Raw genomic sequence first — 20,506 nt, 5'->3', positions numbered from 1 at the left:
TAATTGGTAGGTACAAAATAAACTGGGGGAGGTCAAAAATAGTGTAGGAAATGGAGAAGCTAAAGAACTTACATGTATGACCCACGGACATGAACTGAGAGGGGGGAATGCTGGAGAGAGGAGGGTTCAGGGTGGAGGGGGATAAAGGGGAGAAAAAAAAAGGAACACCTGTAATACATAATCAATAAAATATACTTAAAAATAACAAATAAGTACATGAAAAAGATATTCAGTATCACTGATTATCAGGGAAATGCAAATTAAAACCATAATAAAATATTATTGTCCATTAGCAATATGAAATATGACCATCAGAATGGCTAAATGTAAAAGGACTAATAATATCAAGGTTAGAACAACTGGGACTCACATGCATTTCTTGTGGGAATGTAAATGGCACAAACAATTTGGAAAACACGTTGGCAGTTTCTGTTCAGTTAAACATACACTCACCAGACTACTAGTAGTCTCAGTCTAGGTATTTGCCAGAGAAAGAAAAATGTGTGTGTATAAAGACATAGTAACTTTTTCATCATAGCCCTAACCTGAAAACAATCCAAAAAGGTGAGTGAGTAAACACTTTGTTAATACAGTACTAACTCCAAATAAATAAGGGAATAATACTCAGTAACGAAAAGCAAGTAACTCCCAGAGAATGGAATAAAATTTTGCAAGTCATCTATCTGATAAGCAATGTATAAAGAACACCTGCAACTCAGTAATAAAAAGACGTATGACCCAATTTAAAAATAGGTAAAGGGTCTGAACAGACATTTCCCCCAAGATACACAGATGGCCAACAGCACAGGAAAAGATGCTCAACGTCATTAGCAGTCGGAGATGCACATCCAAACTCTGGGTACCACTGCACAGCCACTAGGATGGTTAGACTAGACAAGACAGGTGATAGGTGCTGATAAAGATGTGGAGAAAAGCTGGGACGCTCATGCACTGCTAGTGGAAAAGTATGAAAATGCAGCCCCTTCAGAACACACCCGGGGGGTCCCTCAAAAAACTACAGAATAATCGTTATCACCCAGAAATTCCACTCTTAAATATATACTCTGGAGAAATAAAAATATGTCCTCTCAAAAACTTATGTGTGAATGTTGGTAACAGCATTATTTCTAACAGCCAAAAAGTGGAAACAACCTGAAAGTCCATCAGCTGGTGAGTGGATAAACCAAATGTGGCAAATCCATACAATGGAGTACTATTCAGCAATAAAAGTGTCACTTTTACCAACTGTCACTTAGGGGCTGTACAAACACAGACAGCGACGGCTGGGTTTGGGCCATGGGCCAGCAGTTTCTCGGTCTCGGAGTAACTGAAATTTTTGGCTTGTTAATTCTTTGCTGTATGAGACCATCCTGTGTGTTTAAGGATGTAGTAAGCAGTAGCAAGAATGCTGCTAAACATCCTTATGCTAGTAGCTCCAACTCAGTTGTGGCAACCGAAAATGTCCCCAGACACTGCCATATTGTCCCTGAGGGACAAACTCATCTCTGGCAGAAAAATATTGATCTATAGTGATAGATCGCTTGTTGGGGTTGGGCAGGGGGATGTTGAATAGGAAGAGGTACAAGGGAACTTGCTGGAGGATATTCTCTATTTTGGTTGTGGTGGTGATTACTCAGGTATATAAGGATGTCAAAACTCTGAAAGGTACACTGAAAATGGTTGTGTCTATTGCACGTAAATTATACCTCAACAAAGTTGTCTGAACAAGAACATAGACCGGGTTGGGTAGCTCAGACGGTTAGAGTGTGGTCTGGATACACCAAGGTTGTATGTTTGATCCCTGGTTAGGACACATACAAGAATCAACCTATGAATGCCAATGCACAAACAAGTGGAACAACAAATCGATGTCCTTCTCTCTCTCTCAGATAATTAAAAAAAAACAAGGACACATTAAAGAAAATGCTAAAGGGAAATCAGAAAAAGAAGAGCTATATGTTAGCAGGAATTAAATTTACTGCTAAGCTTCTTGGCAGTCCCAGCAGAAGAAGTGGTCCAGGAAGTAGAGACTTCTTCTTCTTTAAAAAAAATATTTATTTATTTTTACAGAGAGGGAGAGAAGCATCAATGTGTGGTTGCCTCTCACATGAACCCCACCGGGGACCTGGCCTGCAACCCAGGCATGTGCCCTGACTGGGAATCAAACCTCGATCCTTTGGTTCACAGCCTGAGCTCAATCCACTGAGCCACACCAGCCAGGGCAGGAGAGACTTCTTGTTGTTGCTCAAAGGGAGGCTGTGATTCACCCCCGGGAAAAGCCTGTGAGCCCTGGATCATTCTCTGGTCTCCCCCATCCAAACAAACATTCAAAAGAAGGTTTCCATCAGAATGTTTTAGAGAAAGTTGGTCTGCTTCCTATGTAGATGATTCTAGAAGAAATTTCTTGGATTTAAGGAAAAGAAGGAACAGGACAGATATATTTGACTGCCATTTTGCAGAAGATGTAGAAATATTTTTTCTAAAGGCCATTTTTAATATAGAGCAAACATTAATAAATGGCTGAGGCAATGCCATTAAATTGTAACTTAGGGTTGACATTTCTGGGGAGTGTGAATGTGATAGAGCCCTATTATAAATTTACATCTGGCGCTCCAACCTACAACGTAAAGAGAATACAACTACACCCTGTACATCGTTTCATGGGAAATGGTTAGAAAGGTGTCTAAACGTGGCTCCTCTGGTTCAGTCACGTCAACCCCCGGTCACTACCTCGATCAAACTCGTGCTCCCTGATGGCTTCTGCCCTCAGTCCAGGGTTCCAAAATTGAGGACCAGGTGTACAGGTGATTTGGGGGAGTTCGCCACTCAGACACAAATGATACCGACTCAGGAGCAAGAAGGTGGTCTCTTTTCCAGTTTGCTTTCTATACATCTGATTGCATCAGTGACAGCACCTCAGTTGGCAAGTGTGTCCCTTCTGATACCCAGTGCTTGCTAAGTTCCCCTTGTAACAAAGGGAAGAGCAAAGTCTGGACTGTTACTGGGATTTAATAACATTGCTTGGCTTCCATTGTGCTTATTGTTCTAGTAACTTACTTATGCATGACAAATGTTTCCATGTATGATGTTGATAATACTTAAAAAAGGCAAAACTTTTTAAAGAAAAATGTTAAGCATCAATCAGATAGATGACATTCCATTAAGAAATAACGGGAGAAAGGTTTATGCAAATGACTCAGGAGGGTAGACAAGAAAATACTCTCAGCCAGGAGGCTCTAAGCTTTTTCTGTAAAAGGCCAGGAAGTAAAACAAACACTTTCAGCTTTGCGGGCCACTCTTGGGCTCTGTCACATATTCTTTCTCAAGTAATCCCTTAAAATCATAAACGCCACACTTGGCTCCCCCCGCCGGCTGGCCCGATACTCCCTGGCTGTGGTTTGTCAACTCCTGCGCAGGAAGTTGTGCTGCCCGAGAGTGGCCGCCAGCCTCGTGTGGCTTTTGCACACTCGAAACAGGGCTAGTACGACGCCTGAGATATGAAACATTTAATTGCACGTTTTAAGTGGCTAAGGCACTCTGCAGTGCAGCTCTAGCCAATGGTTAAGGGAAGGTGTAGCTATTTCATACCAGGGTTAAATGGCAACCATCGATGGAAAGCTAACTGCCTCTCAACCTTCTTTCGACTTCCCCGGCCTCTACCAGCTCCTTCAGAGCTGCCAGTAGATTACACGGCGACGGCAACTCACAGGCATCGTAATCAGCAATAAAGCAGGGAGGCCTTCTCTGACCATGATTACTGAACAATGTTTGTCATTTCCTTAAAAAATGCAGATGGGAAAATTAAATCCTCAAGATAAATATGGAAAAAAGTGAGATATTATGTTATGATCGTGTGCCTAGAAAACCTAAGAAAATTAGCAAGATAACAGATTATAAGATAAATATAATAAAATCAATGTATTTTTTCCTATACTAGCAGCCAACCAGCTAGAAATAGAAAAAAAAAAGTTGTGTTCACGATGGTGCAAACCACTGCAGGACATTTACACAGAAAGAATAAAGCACAGAGAATGGTCCAGGAAAGGCGAATCTAAATAGAAAGTATTTTCTCTATTTTAGTCTCTTATTTTTTCATGGCTGCCCAGGGTCTGGAATGGGAATGGGAGTGACTGCAAATGGGCCAGAATTTCCTTTTTTGGGTGATAAAAATTTTATAAAATTAAACTGCATGATGATTGCACAGCTCTTTAACATAGTAGTGATCAGTGAATTGTACACTTAAGGTGAGTGCATTGTATCGTATGTATTTTATACCTCCTACAGCTTCACACATGTGCGCACACACACAAACTAAGGCACAGATTCCTACAGAACTTCTCAAAGTACATAAAACAGTATCTGAACAAAAGGAAAGAAATGTATTCTTAGATGGGAAAAGCTAATAGTAGAAAATGTCAGTTCTTCCAAAATATACATAAAGGCAATGCAATGCCTATTAGAATCCCTATGGGTTTATTTCATTATTCGAAATGGCCAATAATGAAACTGAGAAGTCAAGAAAATTACGAAGAGGAATAGCGTGGAGGAGGTAAAGGACTTCCTTGGGAGCATGAAAAGATGCTGCATGAGGTTACTGCAATTAAGACCGTGTGTGTCAGCATACGGTTAGACAAAGAAGGGAGTGGAGCAGAATACGGTGCTTGGTAGCAGGTCTCGATTACACACCAAAAAAGTGATTTTTCAGTCCAGCAGGAAAAGATGGATGGGGCTGGTATTGCTGGCTATTTGTCTGGAATAAAATGCAGTTGACTCCCTACTATGGCATTTCCCCAAATCTGTAACTTATCTGGGATTTAGTTCAGTATAAAACATAAAACCATAAAAATATGAGAAGAAAGCCCAGGAAACTACATGTACAACCTAGGAACAGAGAAGTTTTAACTCAGGTTGAAAACGCAGAAGCCATATGGAAAAGTCACATTTCTGACTTCATACAAAGTTTTAAAATTTGGTAAAGGAAATGATATCCTAGAAATAAGTCAATAAACAATGCAAAGTCCGGGAGAGCATATGCACCCAATAACTATAAGCTCTTACAAATTGATAAGAGTATAATCACGAGAAAGATGGGCACAGGACAGCAATAAGTGGTACACAGAAGAGCAAATGTAATGAGTAACCACATGTAAAGAGAGGTTCACCTCTCCAGCAACCAGAGATGCGAATGGAAGCCACAAGGAGGTACCACTTCACACCCATCAGGGCAGCAAAGCTTTCCGGGCAATGCCCAGCACTGGCAGGCTTGAGGGAGGCCAGAGGGGGCAGGGAGGTTGGGAGTGGCCGCGGAGCGATGCTGATGGAGATGTGGATAACATGCTTTATGAAAACAGCATCAAAAGGCCTCTATTAAAATTTTAAAAAGATCTCTGAGTCAGCAACTCCACCCCTAGGACTTTATTTTCCATCCATAGAAATATAAGCATGAGAACATAAGAGGGTGTGTACAGAGTGGTCCACCGCAATGCTGTTGGTACAAACAAACAAACAAACAAACGCAAAACCAAACAGTGGAAACAAAATGAATACCCAGCAGAAGGGAATGGGTGCAACTTTGGGTGGCACCACCCAAAGGAAAACTCTCGCCTACTCACTGCACTTCGACACTGACCACCTGGAGTTGGTGCGGACCCTCCCAGGCTAAAGGCTCAGTCCCACCCACTGTGCTCACTGCAGGTGCCAGTCGCATGTCCCAGGTTGTCACCTGTACTTCCTACCAACTGACCATAAATCAGAGGCTCCCGCCACCCCTTCGTCAAGTTTGATAATTTGGGAGAAGGACTCACGAAGCTCAGAGACACACTTTACTTACTGTTACTGGATAAAACTTAGGAACAGGCGAATGGAAGAGATGCACAGAGCAAGGCCTGGAGAAGGGCTGTGGGGCTGGCCCTTTCGGGGCTCACCATCCTCCCAGCACCTTGACCTGTTCAACCTGGAAGCTCCCCAAACGCCGGAGGGTTTTTATGTGGACACGGTGGCCGATCATCGGCCATGGGTGTTTAACTCCATCTCCAGCCCCTCTCCCCTCCGCAGAGGTTGGGTGGGGACGGGTGGGAAGTGGGGCTGAAAGTTTCCAACCCTCTAATCACCAAGTTAGTTCCCTTGGCAACCAGCTTCCATGCTCTGAGAGTCACCTTATTAGCATAAACTCAGGAATGGTTGAAAGGGCTTATTATGAATAAGAAAAGACGTTCTTCTCACCCCCAATCAATCAGGAAATTACAAGAATTTTAGGAGCTTTTTGTCAGGAACTGGGGATGAAGACCAAATATATATATACATACATATACATACATACATACATATATATATATACACACACATTTTTATTATATCATGATATCCCATTATGCATGCCATAAAATATTATGCAACTTTTAAAGAGATCTATACCAATTGGCTTAAAGCTTTTTCCAAAGTGTAACAAAAAAGACAAATGGTAGAGATGACAGACTTTATCAAAGTGGAAATCCAATACATATATCCATGACATCTGTACATAATAAGATTCTATTTGGGTAAAATGAGTAAGGGCAAAAACTACCTATGTATGTGTCTTTATCTAGTATACAACGATGTGTAAGAAGCAAACCGTGGGTGAGACACCCCTGCCCACACTGATCACCTGGGGGGAGGAGGGGGTAGAGAGTGGGAGGAGAGAAGCAGAAGACAGAGAAAATGAAAGGGAAAAACATCCAGCTTTTTAAAAAGAAAGACAAAAATACCAACAATTAAAAACAGAAGGAATGTTTTCGTGTGTGTGTGCACTTGCTCACACGCACACCTACACAATTAGATGCACCAACAGTCACCAAAATACAAGTGGTGGCTACCTTAGGGTAGTGGGGTTTCAGGGGACTTTTACTTCATTTTTTACATGTTTAACATCGTTTAAATGTTTTAGTGAATATAAAACCAGAGGCGGGGGACGCAACCCCGCCCTTTTAAGGCCACTCAACGGTCCGAGCCGCCCTGGTGTACCATGCACACGCCTAATCCTTACAGGGCAGTGCAATGAATGAGGACAGCAGGGTTCTGAAGGGTTGGGTCACTTACAGGGATCACACAGATTACTCCTAAGTGTGAAAGGTGGGACCTGAACCTGGGTGGGACCAGCCCCTGCGCGTTGTACTCTCACGTTACAGACCATACTGGTCACAGGGTGTTTACCTTCTCTCCAGCCAACCCATGTGCCCTTCACCCACCGGGTGCGCCTCACTGTCCTGGATGGTGGGCTTCGAAATGAGTACCGCAGAGCCCCCCCCCCCCCAAGTCTCCACCTCTGCTAGCACGTCGGGTGGGAAGGCCTGTGTGTGGGGGATCTTTGTGTTAACAACTTCATTCATACTGGGCACCGGGTCTTGAAATGTTCAATTTGCTGACCACCGCTTCGGCGTTGGGAACCACAAAAAGAGAAGCCCTGGCCTGTTTTCCAGGTTCTTGACTGTGTCTTCGCTTACAGGATCTTTCTTGTGGGCCCTACCCGCTATGATACATTTTTATACAATACAATATGCATCGATTACTCCAAGTTCACCATATACTTAAAAAGAAAAAACCCCAAACCTATTTACACATCTTAATTGAGAACAGAGGATTCTACAATTAAGAGGATAGATTGTATTTTCTATGCTATTTATTGGCTATTAGCACATGAAGGATGTGAGCAAAGGTTCTTGAAGAAAGGAAGAATGAGCCCTGGCTGGTGTGGCTCAATGGATGAAGTGCTGGCCTGCAAACCAAAGGGTTGCAGGTTCGATTCCCAGTCAGGGCACGTGCCTGGGTTGCCAGCCAGGCCCCCAGTGCGGTGCCCACGAGAGGCAACCACACATTGATGCTTCTCTCCCTCCCTTCTCCTCTCGAAAAATAAATAAATAAAGTCTTTAAAAAAGAAAAGAAAGGGGAGATGAGACTCATTATTTTAAAACAAGCTTTAAAAAAGGAAAAAAACACATTACATTTATGCACAGGATTTTGTTAAACACAGACTAAACTAAATATATTTTGAAACGTATCATTGTCTTCATTGATTTTCACCAGTAAATAAATTTCAGAGGGTAGTCTGGAAGCCCAGGGGAACTAGAATATAAATTCTCACAGATAGAGACAAGTTCGGCCCATTTTCTGCCCTCTCAGGCCCATCTGGGAGGGGAGGGGTTACTCACCCAGCACACAGACCCACAGAGGGGAAGATCCGGGCAGAGATGGAGCAGGGGGTGGGCGCGTGCTCGGCTGCTCCTACCCACCTTCGTCTGCCCCTCACCCCCGCCCCCAGGCCTTTCCAGTCTGACATCAGCCAAACTCATCCTGCCCAACCTGCAGTTTCGCACCCGTCCCTCTGCCTGAATGGCCCCTCTCCCCAATCCCGCCAGAACACCTTGTCAGGATTTTTCTTAAATCCTCACCCGAGGATATGTTTACTGATTTGGGAGACACACATGCACAAACACACAAAGATTGATGTGAGAGAGAAACACTGATCAGTTGTCTCCTATATGCACTCAGGGAATCAAACCTCCAACCTAGGTATGTGCCCTGACCAGGAATGGAACAGGCAATCTTTCGGTGCTCAGGGTGATGTTCCAACCAACCGTGCCGGCTGGTCAGGGCCAGACAGACCTCTGAAGTACCTAATGAGCAGAACTCTCAGCTGGTGGGTGGCCCTGAGCCACCTCAGTCACACTCTGCCACTTCTGCACACCAGTTACATAATCTTCAGGGTGGTGCCTCCCTCTGCCCTGTCTCTTCCCACTGTACTTAGGTATTAGCATGGTACCTGGCTACCTAGCAGCAGAGGCTCAGGAATCTTAATCACCTTCCCCTTTCATCACCTATGCAAATAATCCTACTTTCAGATTTTTACCTGCTCTGGATAGAGACCTGTGGGAGCTGTCAGAATCAGCGAGGCCTGCCCTTTCGGACGGGCCCCAGGGGGCGGCGTGACGTGGGCCTTGGAACGCACAGGGTGCCTCTTCCTGCGGCGCTCTGGCGGGCACACACTTTAACTACATGTAACTTCCAAAATTCGGTATGACTTCATATCAAAACCAAAAAAGGTGTATTTTGAATTAGAGTGCAGACATGGTATTACTTTTTAAAAAGATTATTTATTTATTTTTAGAGAGAGGGGGAGGAAGGGCGAAAGAGAAAGGGAAACATTAGTGTGCAAGACATATATTGATCTGTTGCCTCTCTCACACTCTCAGCTGGGGACCTGGCCTCAACCCAGGCATGTGTCCCGACTGGGAATTGAACCACTGTCCTTTCGGTTCACAAGACAGCACTCAATCCACTGAGCCACACCAGCCGGGGCCGTATTGCTTTTTTAAGATTAAAAAATGAGGCTTCAACTGCCACAGAAGGTCACATATGATTCCATCTACACGAAATGTCCAGAACAGGAAAACCAATAGACAGAAAGTAGATCAGCTGGTTCCAGGAGCTGGGAGGTGGGGTGGGGATGGGAGGGGGGTGGAGGGTGTGGGGAGTGATTGTTAATGAATAGAAGGTTTCTTCTGGGTGATGAAAATGTTGCAAAATTATAGTGTGGTGGCGGCTGCACAACTGTGTCAATACACTAAAAACCAGAGCTGTATACATGATGGGTGACTTCATGGTATGTAAGTTGTATCTCAGTAAAGCTGTTAATAAGGCTTCAAGGACATTCGGAACTTGTATCAGGGCGCTTTGGGCTCGGACCACAGGGCGAGCTTTCAGGAGCAGACATGGGGAAGACTGGAACGCCAGCCTGGCCCACAAATCAAGAAACAGGTTCCCAGGAGGGCACTGGGGTACAGCTATGGGCCCCAGGGTCAAGACTGTCCCCCCCCGCTCCTGGCCAGCAGCTGCACTGAGCCAGTGTTATAAGTGGGGCTCAGGTGCCAAAAGCCTGGCGCTGTTTCTGAAAATGGATCTGTGAACATTATGTGAGCATATGGACAGGGTTTGATAGAAAAAGCAAAAATCACATTAGCCGTATTAGCAAAATGGCCTATGGGCGATTTTATAATTGATTAAATGTTAAACTAGTATACTGATAGATTTCAAAGTATAAAATTTTAAACCCTATATTATAAAAGGTATGAAATATTTAAGTGTATAAGGGACTCAGAGTTCAAGCAGTAAATCTAGGTTTTAAGTTTGTCCTTTTTTTTTTTTTTTTTTAGAATGGACAGGGGAGAAGAAAGAGAGGGAGAGAAACATCAATGTGTGGTTGCCTCTCATGGACCCACCCCTGGGGACCTGGCCTGCAACCCAGGCATGTGCCCTGGCTGGGAATCCAGCAGAGACCCTCTGATTCGCAGGCAGGCACTCAACCACTGAGCCCACCAGCCAGAGCGTAAATCTAGGTTTGAAAGCAGTGATACATCTGCTCTCACTCACCTGCTTGTTTAAGGGCCGATATCAAACTCGATAGGACATGTGACAAGAAAACATCTTTCTCAGGGACAACCTGGGCTGTGAATGGGTCTCACAAGGAAAAATCAGCCAAGTCAGGAATTCATGACTGCCCTGTCATGGTCCTTTGGTGGCACAGGTTCCATGGTCGCCATCCTATCGTTATGACAAATTTGCCATCCTTGATCTACCGCAGCCTGTTTATCACAGCCACGGGGACGGGATGGGCTTGCCCGGTCCCCGCAGTCTGAGGCCCATTGTGTGTGTCTGTACTGGTTTTTGGTATCCGCTGAGCTTTTTTCCATTATAATCCAGTTGTAAAAATCATGTCTGTTTCAAGTCTTTTTAGAAAGCCACAAAAAATGGGATCTATGCTATATTTTGAATTTCCCATTAAGAAATACAAACTTTGTGATTCCAGCTGAGACTTTAGAGGCCTTTTTTAGGCCACAGAAATCACACAATTCAAAACTGCCATCTGACCCAACAGAAGAAATACAAAGTAGTGGACAGAATAGAGAACTCACTTGTTCATCTTGTTCAAGGCTGACAGAACATCTCTGGAATGATCTTTAGATCCATGTTGCAGTTATAATCTGATTCTCATCTTTTCCTTAAGAAACAGGAGTAAGGAAATTGCTACAGCGAGACTAAGACTGAAGTAGAGCCATTTAAAAATGTTCAGTTCAGCTACCATGGCGTCAGATGCAGCTTAAAGTCTATTTTTTTGCTGAAGAATGAGTTTAAAAGAAATCTCTGAACAAGCCACACATTTTACCAGCCTTTAGGGTTTCTGAAAATAGTTTAATCACAGCACTACATACCTCAGAGATTCTTTAAAAAAAATTCACCATTAATCTTACTATTTAGCATGGTCTACTAAAAACACAACGTACGCATACCCTCAACCAGCAATTCCATTTCTAAGTACATACCCAAAAGAGACACACATGCCCCAGCTGGTGTGGCTCAGTGGATCTAGTGCCCGCCTGTGAACCAAAGGGTCACAGGTTCAATTCCCAGTCAGGGCACATGTTTGGGTTGTGGGCACACCCAGGTGGGTGTGTGAAAAGCAACCACATATTGATGTTTCTTTCCCTCTCTTCCTCCCTTCTTCTCTCTAAAAATAAATAAATAAAATCTTTAAAAATTTTTTTTAAAAAGAAACACACGTATGTTCACAATAGCACTATTCGTGATCACCCCAAACTGGAAACTACCCAATACCCATAACAACATAATGAATTAAAAAATCGTGCTACATTTACACAATGAAATGTTATAGAGCAATGAAAATGAGCAACTTAAATCCAACAAATGTAACATTGAGCAAGAAAAAAAAAAAAGAGACACTTATGAAACAGTGCCCCACTCTACGACTCCACAGTAAAAAGTTCAAAACCAGGCAGAGCGGACCCGTGCCGCGGGCGGACCTGTGCTGGGCGGAGTCAGGACAGCGGTTAGTGACCTCGAAGGAAGAGCAATGACTGGGCGGGCTTAGGGGTCTTTTGGGAACTAGAAACCTATGTCTTAGTCCGGTGCTAACCACATCTCTGTCTAGTTTTCAGAAAATTATTAAAATAAACATTTATGATTTTGTCTACTTTTCTGTATATGTTATACTCTATTAAAAAAGTTTTTTTAAATTTATTTTTTTATTGATTATGCTGTTATAGTTGTTCTATTCCCCCCTTCATTCCCCTCCATCCTACCCAGCCGTCCCCACCATTACCCCCCCTTTAGTTTATGACCATGTGTCTTAAGTTCTTTAGATTCTATATTTCCCATACTATTCTTGCCCCCCCCATCTATTTTCTATCTACTGTCTATGCTACTTATTTTCTGTACCTTCTCCCCCCTTCTCCTCCTCCCACTCCCCTGTTGCTAACCCTCCTTGAGATCTTCATTTCTATGTTTCCACTCCTGATCTAGCTGTCCTTTTAGTTTGCTTTTGTTTTAGGTGTGGTTGTTAATGACTGTGAGTTTGTCCTTTCACTGTTCATGTTTTTTTAACTTCTTTTTCTTAGATAAGTCCCTTTAACATTTCATATAATAAGGGCTTGGTGATGATGAACTCCTTGAATTTGGTCTTATCTGAGAAGCACTTTATCTGTCCTTTCTAAAAAGTTTTAAAAAACCTATTTTTTAAACTCACCCTCACCCATCCCCCAAAGTCACCATTTTATGTATGCCTATTGCCCACATATTGGTAATACGACAAATTTAAAACAATCCTAGAAACTGCATTAAAGTTGAGTTTCACAGGTGTTGGAAACAGGAGCAAAAGTACGTTAAATGAAAAAACGAACAGAATGAACTGGCTGAAGTGGTAAAAATAAGAAAGGAGGAGCCCTCGCCACGAACAGTGGTCCACCCTCGGCAGAAAGACAAAGGGCCGGGCAGGACCAGACAAAAGCAGGGGGAAGACAGGCCCAAGGCCCGAGAAACCAGAGCGAGCCCAAGGCGGATTTGAAATCAACAAAGGGGCCGCCTGGAAACGGGACACGTAAGTGACATGAAGATGGTACCGCCAAGTGCTGGGCACTGCCACCCTCCGCAAGGCATCTCGGCGGGGACAGACCCGAGAACTTTGCTGAGCCAATGAGGACGGACAGATGTCGGGGGTGGGGAGGGACACGATCCTCAGTTCACAATGCAGATACTCCCCATTTTTCAAGAAAATCTAGTCATTCATAAAACCTGCATATCACGTGGGCAAAAATAATGTTAAATATAAACCAGGAGCCGGGGTCTCAATGACTAGAAAATCTTGTAAAATATCATCAGATCATTCTGTTGTTGATTCTTTCAATATCATCTACTGAAAGCACACTCAGAACACTACTTCGTGCTCGAGGCTCCGTGAATGAAAAAAGAAGTTCAAATTCTATTTGAAACTAGGTGAGGAGCACAATGGCACTGCTCCTGGCTAAAGGATCTTAGTTTATTGTAACTCCTACACCCAACATGTAAGGTTCTTTGCTGGGGGTACTGCTTAAAAGGGTGGACCCCATGAAGGTTAGATTTTTGTGTCCACTTGGCTAAGCTATAGTATCCAGTTATTCAAATACTCATCTCTAAGTGTTGCTGTGAATGTATTTTGTAGATGTGGTTAACATCTACCATCAGTTGACTTGAAGAACTGAGATTTTCCTTGACATTGTGGGTGGGCCTCGTGCGATCAGTTGAAAGGCCCTAAGAGAAAAGCTGAGATTTCCCCAGGGAATAAGAAATTCTGTCTTAAGACCGCAGCCTCACCTCCGGCCTGAGTATTTCCTGCCTGCCCGCCCTGTGCCTGTCGGACTCTTCGGCCTCCACGATCACACAGACCAGCCCTTACTGGTTCTGTTTCTCCGGAGAACCCCAACTTATACAGACTCTAAGCAGACTCCTGGGGTTGAAGCTCAGCTCTGCCCCTTCTCTAGCTGCGTGGTTTCTATACCTCTGTTTCTGTTGCTTCACCTGCAAAATGGGGATAATCCTAGTACTTAGCTCACAGGAACTAAATAGAACCCCCAGCACAGAGTAAGTACTTTGCAAGTGTCTGTTACATAACTAATTCTGTGGTGCCGAGTTTACTTCTCAAGTTGGAGAACTTGAGATGGTTTTATTCCCAAGTATTTGCAATGATCTCTTTTTCCCCATGCCAAGATCAGAACAGCCTCGGAACCAACAGCACCTCACCAGCCTCAGGTGCCTCTTCATTGAGATGGTGCAGGAGCAGGGTGGCATACCGGGCCAGCTGTGCACGTGGCCTGTGACTCTGCAAAGCTGGGGTCGGAGCATATCGGGGCTGTTAACTCTGCAGCTCCTCAGCCGCTGCCGACGGCTGTGCTGAAAGAGGTTCGGACTCAGCGCAGAGCTATTTCTACTATTTGCAAAATGGGGAGCTCTGGAAAGGGGTCCTAACAATTCTCCCTGTTCCCACGGTAGGTACCCACTGCAGCCTGCCTGGCCCCTTGGGAGAAAAGAGAAAATGGGGAATCCAAATGTTGTTTTTGTGAGCACACATTCTGGAGGAAGAGTATGATGCTGGTGCTGATGGTGATGACTAACCTTCACTGAGCACTTACTTAGTACCAGACCCTGCCTGCCCTCGGTGCTGCACATGTATTAACTCACATTATCCCCACTGCACAGAAACAGAAACTGAGTCCCTGAGAGACAAGCAACTCACCTAAGGACAGACAGACAGAAAGTGGAAGAGCTGGCATTGGCATTGGACCCCAGGCTGTCTGGCTCAGATGCTTCCCCCTCCCATGCACATTGTCCCTGAGAATGGATTGTGAGGAGGGGGTCCAGGCGGGAGGGGGCACAGGAACAAGCACCAGACTGAGCTGTGATGGGTGGGAGGGCATGAGGGGTTCAGGGGATGCTATGGTTAAGTCAACTTAAGTTAAACGAGTTTTAAAAATTGAAATAGAACAAATCATAAATAATATTCCATCATGAATTTTTGTTAAAGTATATGATGTGTCTGCTTTTACATGTAAACATTAAAGTTCATTAAAGATTCATACTATCATTTGAACCTTCATCTTCACATAAAAAATTTAAGGCAAAGCAGTCCTGAAGTGATTTCACATTTACTCACTAGAAATGCAATAAAATCAAACACCTTACTTGTTATTCTCATTTGATTTCATACGATACCAACTTCTTCCCACAGGCTTTCACACTGACAAAGATTTTCTGTGTTATTGTTCTCCTACAGGATCCCACGAACTAAACCTTAAAAGGGCTATTCTGAAATATTTTCTTATAGCTCAGAAATAAAAAATATATGCACAAGATCAGATTCCACCGTTAATTTTTACACTGGAACAACAGACTGGGTCTTGGACACTCTTCTAATAATACCTACTTCTCTGGCTCTCAGTATGTATTCAATCCTAATTTACCCCAGAGATTTGTCCACAGTTGTGATAGCCTTTGGCCCCCAGTTCCCTGGAGCTAATGAAGGATCGCGCTGAATCCTGGCACAGAGGAGTTGTTAGTAGGGAGGGGAAATTCTCAGAGGTCCACAGAGAAGGAAGACAGAGAAAGGTGGGGGTGCCAACACGAGGCTTACAAGTTCCCCACCCTAATTCTGACCAAGGGCGTAGACCTGCCTTGCTGTGTCACTGGTTCTAGAAGAGACAACGAACGGGCACTGCACCGAGAGCAGCGACGCCACCCTGGTCACCTCTGCACCCTGGAGAGGCTACGCTGGAGACAGCCCAGTCTTCCTGCCCCGTGAACACCCTCCGAGTACCCAGTGGAGGTCTCCAGGCATTGGAGATGGATGGGAATTGGGAGTGGCGCCCCAAGATTCTGGGGATATAAAGCCCTTTTGAGGGCCACGTGCCTCTCCCCCCTCTAGCCCCTGTCTCCCAGGCACTGTCACAGGAGGAGGGAGGGCAGTGCTGCTTTCTCTCCATCTTCCCCATGGATATGGGCTGGTCATCGGGCATTCCCCATCTGTGAACTCCCCACTATGAGGAAAAAACTGGGTTGGAGGTTCACACGGGGCCTTAATAGAATACACCCTTAAACAAATCCATAGAATTCTTGCCAAAAGAATAAAACAAGAAAACATCCCCTCCTAAAACTTTTTCCCTTGGGCAATGACATGAGAACACATCTCCCATTGGCACTTTGCCACGAGAAAAACCTTCAGCGCCAGTGTTCTGTTTGTCTAATATTGGGATGCCTGGTTTTCACCTACACTGGAGATGGGGAGATCTATTCCGATAAAAACATACGATAGCAACATTCCAGCTAGTCTTTCCAGACTGGTTTTGTAAAGTCTGAGAGCCACCTTCTCAAAGCACCATCTTTTTAAACCTGCAAGACACAGCTTACAGTGCTGTCCTGTGGCCACTCGGTACAACCCAGGCAGGAGACCTTCACGTCACCTACCACCGTATGTACAGTGTAGGCAAGAGCAAGAGCCCCACACAGCCCCTCGCCTTAAATAACAATCTGGTTAAGGAAGACAATCTCCAGGCTAGGTTAAGAGAGCCAAAAGCCACATCGATTAGTGCTATGATGCAGCCATTTAGCCAAGCTTCCTCCACTCTGGAATAAAAATGCTTTTGCCTTGCTTTTTTTATATTAATGAATGGCAATTTAAAGTTATAAACCTTATGCCAAAGAGTCTCCTTTCATACCAGCTAAACAATGATCAAAAAAAAAAAAAAAACCTGAGAAGCAGAATTCTGGTTTGGGGCTGGCATTTCACACGCGGAGACACTGACTGCAGCCTCCCGTGAAAGGTGCTTACAGACAGGCAGTGCCTGGCAAGCGCTGTTGATTCTTGTTTTGTGTTTCCATTGCTGTTTATCTGCTTTCCCACGGGCAAGCAGCCACCTCCTATCACAGAGCCGTCCCTGTCTTAGGTCAGCAGACAATACAAGCGAAATCTGCAAAGGATCGAGGTACCGGCTTGGGTGTGGCCACTGGCAGAGGGCAGCGCCGGTCCCCGGGCTGCGAGCTCTAAGACCAAGAGCCGCACCCTGGGCCGAGTAATCTCCAAGACCGCTTCTCCCGATTTGACCAGAACCACCACCAGCCTTGACTGCTCCCTCTAAGAACGCACGGCAACCTTTCGATGCGGCCTCCTCCTCCTCAGACAAAGCCAGGTGCTCAGGGAGCCCGCTCGGCGCCGAGGAGACCTCCAGGTCACCGCCCGCCTAGTCGCCGTGCCACGTCTCCGCGGCTGGTCAGCAGCGCGGGGCAGGGAGCCGGGCCGCGAGCAGAAGGCACCGACGCGGGAGCGGCGGCCGTCTGCGGGCCGCACAGTCCGGGGGGACGCGCGACTCCCACCAGGGCATTAACGGCGGAGCTGGGTGCCTAACACGGACCCCACGATGAGCACGTGCCCCGAGATTGCTCGGGGAGCATTTTCTGCAGCAGAAAATTGCACGCGAGGTCTAGGGGGCCCTAGTTCGTCATCGTCGTCGTCGTCGGGCGGAGACCAGTGCCGGCTATTGTTCTCCTGCTGTCCCCGGGCGGGAGACGGCCCCCGTTCCACCGCCCCGGCAGCATCTGCCACTGGACCGAGCCTTTCAGCTCCACGAATTAAAGGGTGTGCCTGTGGCGCTGCGGATTATCACAAAACCCTGAGTCCCCGCGGGCTTGCGGCAAGCCGGGAGACAAAGCTCCCTGAGGGGACAGTTCAGTCTGGTCCAGATCCGCGTCTGTCTCCCGGTTCAAGAGCTACACCCAGGCGGCCACCGGGACCTCCGGGCCCCGCGCCTAGAGCTGGGTGTCCTCGCCCGAGAGACCCGCCTCCCAGCTGCCTGCCCCTCCCTTCCCTGGAGACCTCCCTCCTCGGTACCGCTCGAGCCTCTCCCTCCCTCGCATCTACCTTCCTCAAACCCAGACGGTCTCCACCCTCCAGCATCTTTCCTCGCCGCCTTATTCATCATCAGCCCAGCTTCGCCTCGCGCCACCTGCAGCAAGCTCCCTCCCTCCCCCCTCCTCCGACCCGCCCTCCGCGCCCTTTTCTTTCCCCCTCCAACCCCGGCCTCCACGTCCCCCTCCTCCCAGGCCCAGGCACCTGTCCCACCCAGCTGCCCCATCTCCCCATCCAGGCTCAAACGGTGGCCTCGCCTCCGCCTCCGCCCCGCCCCATCCCAGCTTCTCTCCAGCCCCGACTACCGCCCCCTCCCCAGCCGGGCCTGGGGCGTCGCTGTCTCGCCCGCCAAGCTCAAGGCTGCGGGCAGGGCTCCCGCGGTGGACTCAAGCGAAGCCGAGTCTTCTCTGGGCCGGGCAGCGCCAGGCGGCCTTTGTGGTTCAGGCAGGTGCCTCGGAGGCGGCGGGCGAGTCGTCCTCGGGCGTCCGCTCCGTTAACCGGACCGGTGGAGCGGGCCGCCGGGTCCGGTCCAGGCTCAGCAACTCCCAACCCGAAGACGAGACAGACGAAGGGCGTGTGGACGTGTGGGGACCGGGGACAGCGCTGGGCTAGGACGGGCCCGCAGCCAGGGGAGCGCCCGCCCACCCTTCCAGCCTTTCACTGCACCTGGACGGGCGAGGCTGGGCGCCCACTGTGCCCTACGAGTGAAACCCTTTCAACTGTGCCGCCTACTCACCCCAATTCTTTGCAATCCCACGAGCAAACATTAAACGCCTACTGTGAACAAGGCACCGCACGCCGTTCTGTAGGCGTACAAAGAGGACCGCATTCGGACCTCAGCTTATGCCCGATAGCCGCCCGCAACTCCAGACCGTCCTCTCCCCGCGTTCCCGGCTGCCCGGCCCCCAGGCGCACACCAATCCCTGCCCTTTTGTGCACCTCTCAGAGAAACAGAGGTCGTAAGATCGACGTGCCAGGCCGGGGAGAAAAAGCCCACCGCCCGCCCCGCCATCACCCACTCTTCCGTGATGCTGCGGCTGCGAGGGTCTGTGGGTCCGTCCGTCTCTCCCGGGTCTCGCCGCGGCACGGGAGCTGCGGGTGCTCGGGGCGGCGGCGGCGGCTGCACGCGCGCTCGCTCGATCGCCGCCTAGGCGCGTGGGGCGCTGGAGTCCCAAGCCGCGAGCGGGGGAGGGGACGTGGGTGGTGGCTGGAGGCCGCCCGGGCCAATCGCAGATCCGGAGGCTCCTCCCCGTTCCCCCGCTTCGCTCCAGAAGGTTGGGGGAGGCGGGAATAGGCGGCGCCCTGCAACCTGGGCGCCGCGCTAGGCCGCCGCCTTGGGACTACAACTCCCGACAGACCCTGCAGCCGGGCCGGGGTCCGAGAGGGGACAGAGGGCGCGGCCAGGGAATCTGCTGACTCCCCCGGTGACCTTCCCCGCGTTCCTTTGGGTTTCCATGGTGACTCCCCACGGTTCACAAAGCACTGGCGCTTGGACTAGCTGAAGCATGGGTCCCCAGAGGGCTGCGAGGCGGGTCCCGAGGACCGACCGCCTCCCCTCCTCCTGCAGAACCCCACCCGAGGGTCTGAAACAATGCCCGGCCGCCGCTCTCGGGCGGTGCAGGCCGGGATCGAGCCTCCTAGTTCCCGCCAAGACCCAGTCCGACGCCCTCGAAGTGGGCGCTCGGCGGGATTCCAGGATAAAAAGGGCGGAGGCGGTCATTATGGGGAAATGCTCTCACTTACAAAGTGGACGGCCACTCCGGGCCACCTACGTTCGCATCTTCCCCCTGTTGTGGCCTCAACCCGAGTTCACTCGGTGGCTCTGAGCTGGGGCTTCTCCATCCAGAGCTCTCAGGTTCAGCTGACTGTCCTGACCCCCCCTTATTCAGGAGAGGGTGAAGCCTCTGGAAATGTGTAAAAACTTAATTTACATTTACTTCACCTGTTTTCTTCACGTTCTAAAAGTACGCATAATTTATTAAAAACAAACAAACAAATCTTAAAAGAGAGGGGATCATTACGCCCTGAACCCCTCTCAAGACCTTACCGTGTGTTATTTTACGTAATTGTAATAATATACACAGTTTAGTAGTTTGCCTCGTTACACTTAATGTCACTCCTAAGGCACTGCCACTGATAGGATGCTAAAATGCAGCGTTGAGTCCTGAAGTCCAACCCCATCCCGGGTTTCCTGGGGAGCCGCGCTGCTCCTGCAAAGACCCCTCCTCGGCCGGGCCGGAGACGGGGTGAAGGTGAGGGAGTTCCCCCGACTGCAGCCGCACAGCCCCGAAAGGCGCATCCCTCTGCGGAAGGTTTTCAAACAAAAATGGTGTTTCGCTAGTCTAGAGAGCGCCTGCTCCCCTCTCAGTAAAATCTACAAGCGCGCTGGCCTGCAGAGCCCGCAGAGGTGAGGTGGCCATAGGCTGCTCTCCTCGCTGTCCTTTGGGGTGGGCTCAGGACCTGGATCAGGCCAGCCTGACGTTTGGGGAATGCACTTCTGGATTACCTCTCTGGAGTTTCCACACCTCCTAGGACTCAAGGTTTACTTTTCTGCCTCTCCCTACCCTCACCTAGTCGTGAGCTTATGCAGGGAGCCCCCCAGATGAGCCTAGGGTCCAACCCACAGCACCCATAACCCAGGGGAGCCTAGGATGTGGGTGTGAAACTTGGGAGAGTGGCTCCTCCTTTCCCCACTGCTCCATGTTGGGGCACTGCCCTATGGATTTCTCCAGGCATGAGCCAAACTGT

At 47.8% G+C, this 20,506-nt stretch overlaps 1 protein-coding gene across 1 annotated transcript in view; it reads right to left on the bottom strand.

Moving 5' to 3' along the window:
- Positions 1 to 18,910, bottom strand: part of DPYSL5 (dihydropyrimidinase like 5) — an 80,830-nt gene extending 61,920 nt beyond the window's left edge. Inside the window, exon 1 of the mRNA XM_037146707.2 lies at positions 18,778 to 18,910. The gene's annotated coding sequence lies outside the window, so the exon portion shown is untranslated. The remainder of the gene's footprint in view (positions 1 to 18,777) is intronic.
- Positions 18,911 to 20,506: the final 1,596 nt, after the last annotated feature.

This window comes from Artibeus jamaicensis, unplaced genomic scaffold (assembly GCF_021234435.1).
Source record: "Artibeus jamaicensis isolate MK-2021 breed Jamaican fruit bat unplaced genomic scaffold, CSHL_Jam_final contig_465, whole genome shotgun sequence".
In the NCBI taxonomy this organism is placed as follows: domain Eukaryota; kingdom Metazoa; phylum Chordata; class Mammalia; order Chiroptera; family Phyllostomidae; genus Artibeus; species Artibeus jamaicensis.
This window is presented reverse-complemented; position numbering and strand designations above follow the sequence as displayed.